The sequence below is a fragment of the Lathyrus oleraceus genome, chromosome 4, assembly GCF_024323335.1.
Source record: "Lathyrus oleraceus cultivar Zhongwan6 chromosome 4, CAAS_Psat_ZW6_1.0, whole genome shotgun sequence".
Taxonomy (NCBI): domain Eukaryota; kingdom Viridiplantae; phylum Streptophyta; class Magnoliopsida; order Fabales; family Fabaceae; genus Lathyrus; species Lathyrus oleraceus.
Genome location: NC_066582.1, coordinates 367,695,521 through 367,700,616, shown reverse-complemented (window position 1 = coordinate 367,700,616; position 5,096 = coordinate 367,695,521). Strand labels below are relative to the sequence as shown.

The window sequence follows — 5,096 nt, the reverse complement described above, 5'->3', positions numbered from 1 at the left end:
CCTTACCTGTAATTTCTGGCATTTTATTAGTTTTGATTTGATAACTTTTCATCTTTGGGTTTTGTTTGTACTTTTTCCTTTTCCTTTGGAAATAATAAAAGCGCGGTGGCGACTCTGGTTTTATTGACGTTAAGTTTATTCATAGCTTGATTGTCATGAATTCACCGCTACATAAATTAAGTGGCGACTCTGCTGGGGAGTAATCCTCATTGGGTTTAGCCTACTTTTTTATGTGTATATAATTCTATATTTGATGTTTGTATACATATTTGTGTGATATAATCTGTTTTTTGTACGTGGTGATCTCTGAGTGGTGAGATAAGTTCTAACCCGAACTTGAGTGCAATTAAGATAGGAGGATGGTATAGTCATGTTCGACTTGTGTGGAGTAGTCCTTAACAAGTTGGCTTGAGACCCATCTACTCAGTGGAGACCCTTTTGGAGCTATTGATGTCACACAAGTTATTTGTGGTTAGGCATTACTTTCTCTGATTTGGGGTCCGAGAAGCTGAGGACCGTAGAACATTTAACTCAACTTGGCCTATTTAGGATGTAGTGCGGAGACTGTTCAGGTGTAGACTTGATAACAGTTGTTACGTGATACTACACTCAGACGAGTTTCTCTTGAGAATATTATGGGTTGATGAGTCAGTCATCCTAACCTATAATATCCGATAGATGGAATTAAGACTCTGGGAACTTTTTAGAATACGATTTACATGTTTTTATCCTTAGTACACTCCTTTGGGGATGGTAATTAACCTGACTCCATGCTCGTGACTCGCAATAAACCATTTGATTCTTGGTTGATCCAATCAAGTCTTGTCAATATCAATGGAACTTGGGAGTTGATAAGGTGAAAACCATAATCCACCAAAATCGATGATTGATCTTGACAATGACTTGATTCATCCTTTGACCTTTCTTTGTGTTTTCCTTGTGTGTGATCCCTTGTTTGTGATTGTTGCATTCATGCATTCATGCACATCATATCATTCATCACACGAAAATAAGTTCAAGGAACTAAGGTCTTATTTGCAAATATTTTCAGACCATGGATTATGGACGAAGGAACACTCAGAAGTACAGTTTCAGATGTCCTGATTTGAAAGAACCAAGGAAGTTGTCATCCTTTATATTAGATCCCTTGGACTTCAAGCAACGTCATGGGAAGCTTATATATGTGTTATCTACTGATGTGGTTGAAGGACTCTTGAGTGTGTTGGTTCAGTTCTATGAACCTCTCTATCGTGGCTTTACTTTTCCTGACTATCAGTTGATGCCTGCGTTAGAGGAGTATGACCATCTCTTGAGAATACCTGTTTCTGACAAGGTGCCTTTTAGTGGATTTGAGGAGATCCCAAAATCTCATATCATAGCTGAAGCTCTTCATCTGAAGAAGTCTGAGATTGAGGCTCATTGGGTGAAGAAAGGGGGAATGCTTGGATTGACTTTTGAGTTCCTCATTGGGAAAGCTATTGTCTTTGCTCAAGCTGGTAGTGTGGATGCTTTTGAAGCCATCTTTGTGTTGCTATATCTATGGTTTAGCTTTGTTCCCTAACATTGACGATTTTGTTGATGTTAACGTCATCAGAAACTTCTTGATTGGGAACCTTGTACCTACTATGTTGGGTGACATGTACTTATCTTTGCATTTAAGGAATTCTAAAGATGGTAGGACTATTGTATGTTGGGTTCCTCTTCTGTGCAAACGGTTTATTTCGCACTTGCCTCAGACACCTGCTTTCTTGGAGAACAAACAATGTCTACGGTGGTCTCAGAGACTTATGTCCCTCACTAATGATGATATTGTTTGGTACGATTCTGCATTAAGTAGTATGGACATTAATGACAGTTGTGTTGAATTCTCTAATGTGCCTCTCATTGGTACACAAGGAGGAATCAACTACAACCCTGCTTTGTCTCGTCGTCAACTTGGGTTCCCCTTGAGAGATAAACCTAATAACACAAAGTTAGAAGGTCTTTTCTATCAAGAGGGTAAATATCCCCAACACTTGAAGCAGGAGACGATATATGCTTGGCATAAGGTGCATAGGAAAGGAAGATCCGAGCTTGGTCCGTGCAACCGTGTAGCTTTGGAAGCTTACACTACTTGGGTAAAGAAGAGAGCTTTGGAATTGAAGATGGCGTACACTTGTGAAAGACCTATGTCTTTGGTTGTGGCTGAGCCATCAACTCTCCGTAACCAAGACGTAGAGGAGTTGGAAGACGCACTCTCCAAGATGAAGCAAGAGAAGGACATGTGGGAAAAGCGGTTCCATGCTTTGAGCCGAAACCATGAGGAGTTTCCGCTTGAGTCAAAGGACAAAGATGTGCTTATTTAACTTCTTGAAGACCGAGCAGTGAAGAGACAGAGAGAGCCAGATGGACCACTGATAACGCGAAAATACATCAGATATTTGCCTTGATTTACACTCAAAGATCATACCATTTTAATTAATATTCCGATTATTCCGCAAGTATTCGAGTTGTTTTTGCAGGTATTTAAATCTCCAAGCATTAATCATCAAAATGAAGAAAAGGAAGAAAAAGAAGAAGAAACAAATGAGAAAGCACAGGAAAAAGCAAAAAACTAGAATGCAGAATTTGCTGATGTGACGACCGTCACAAGCTTCATGACGACCGTCACGACCCAGCCTGTGACGACCGTCACAGGCCCATGACGAGTGTCACGTGGCCAGAATTTACGTTTTGAAACAGTCAATCACAGGCACCCAAACGTGCCTAAATTCTCTCCAACAGCATGACTCCCCCGTGGATTCCTCATTCAACCAGTCTTCCTTAAATTTCTCAACCGCCAAGACCTACCAAGGCAATATATAAAGGACCAAAGTTGGAAAAATTGGAGACGACTACATCTACACATACGCTCTGTAATTATTTTTTACAGCTTTCTAGCTTTTTAGTTATTTTCTTTTCAGCAACTTTGTTTTTGTTGCCTTAGTTCATTTGCCATTCTTTTTAGAATTTCCTTTTCTCCTTTCCTTTCTGTTTTCTAGTTAGCCATAGTAGTAGTTTCCTACACCCGGGAACTGCTACACTTTATTTAATTTTGTAAGCAATTTGTATTGAAGAAGCAGAATCCTACCGACTTGTGGAGGGCTGCTCAAGTACTCCAAGATTCGCCATACTCTGTTACTTCAATTGCCAGGTTTTTATTAAATTATTATTATTATTGCCCAGTTATTATTATAATTACGTTTGCCGCAATGTTAATCTGTTTATGCTATGTGTTTGCTTTATTTAACATGTCCGGCTAAATTAGCGGTATCGGTATATAGCAATTTAATTAGATGAGATTTAATAATAATCGGTGAAAACTCTTTTTCTCAAACAATATTTTAGGCCGAGGTTTTTAATTTAAATTTAATTAACTTTATCACAAAAGCGTGAGAAGCTATTTAATACGATTTTGCCACGAGAGTGGGAAATTAACTAAGGTGAGAACCAACAATCGCGAGAGCGTGAGGCTCGGGCTGGATAGTAAAAATTAGGCATTGAGTTTAAAAACAGCGAGAGCACTTTAAAAGTAATTAGAACTTATTTATTTTCAAAAAGTAATTTTAACTTCAAATGGGACAGCAAGAGCGTACATTCTGACTTAAAGTTATAGGCCGAATCAACAATCACGAGAGTGTGAGATAAAGCTTTTTAAATAAATATTTTCTACCGAGAGATATTTGGCATTTAAACTATTCACCGGTGACTTATCGAATCCCTGACAATTAATGCGCTGCATACTGATTCCTTCCATTAATTCTTTCTTAAAACTAAATTTCCCCTAGATTTAATATTTTGCACCCTAACTTCTATTAATCATTCCCTTAGCTAAACATAGTGATGTTAGTAACACTAGTTTGACCATAGGTCCCTGAGGGATCAATATCTTTTAAAACTAAAGCAACTGGACTGTGCACTTGCAGTCAAGTACCCGATAGACTATATTTTATATATAGCCACGACAAGCATCAAGTTTTTGGCACCGTTGTCGGGGACCTGTTTTAGTCGAATAATGCGATTCTTTCGTTGCACGGTATAGACTAAGGTAAAAATAAAAATAAAACTAATTTACTCTCCCTTATTTCCCTGATTGTATGCCAAGTACTCGCTCACAAGGCGATAACTTAGCACCACCATTCCCAGAATTAGAGCGTTTCTTATACGTAAGACTCCGAATACACGAATATCAACAAAAGTACGATATTCCCGATATCTTCTCTCCTCCTAAACTAGAAGAAAAACCAACCATGGCCGAAGAAGGACCACAAAATCGTCCTATTAAATTCTACGTTACCCCGTCCCAACAAGAACCTCATAACAACATTGCTGCCCCCGCTATCAATCGAAACGATTTCGAGCTGAAACCCTCATTATTATCAGCCGTCCAACAACATCAATTTGTTGGAAATCCTACGGACGATCCTAATGAACACCTGACCAAGTTTGTGCAGTACGCAGATACTGTAAAGGCGAATGGTGTATCTCAAGATGCGATAAGACTATGCCTCTTTCCTTTCTCACTAAGATACATAGCTTGGGCATGGTTGCAATCCTTGCCCTCCAACTCAGTTACAACATGGGAAGAACTGAAGAACGTTCTCTTATCCCGATATTTTCTTCCAAGCAAAATTGTTATGCTGAGAGCTCAAATCAACGGATTCTGACAAAAAGATGTAGAATCTCTCTACGAAGCGTGGGAGAGATACAAGGACATGATGAGGATATGTCCACATCACGGTCTCGAAGACCGGTTGATCATTCACACATTTTACAATGGGCTTATGTATAACACAAGACTGATAGTAGATGTTATCGCGGGCGGTGCACTTATGGACAAACCATACAACGAAGCCTATCAACTCATTAAAAACATGGCCAAAAACCATTGCCAATGGGGAGGTGAAAGAACTCCAGTAGAAAAGTCCCAAACAAAGGGTGGAATGTACGAAATCAATAGCCTTGACCATGTTTATGCCAAGGTAGATGCCCTTGTTAAAAAATTAGACAACTTGACCATACCACCTGTAAGACCCCAATTTTGGCCCTAAGATCCCTCATGGCCTATATCATATCAT

General features: G+C 39.2%; 1 non-coding gene across 1 annotated transcript; it reads right to left on the bottom strand.

Annotated features, from left to right (window-relative positions):
• Positions 1-4,655: 4,655 nt before the first annotated feature.
• Positions 4,656-4,762, bottom strand: LOC127077668 (small nucleolar RNA R71). The gene has a single exon (XR_007787453.1). It is a non-coding gene; the product is annotated as a small nucleolar RNA R71 (small nucleolar RNA).
• Between the last annotated feature and the right edge of the window lie 334 nt (positions 4,763-5,096).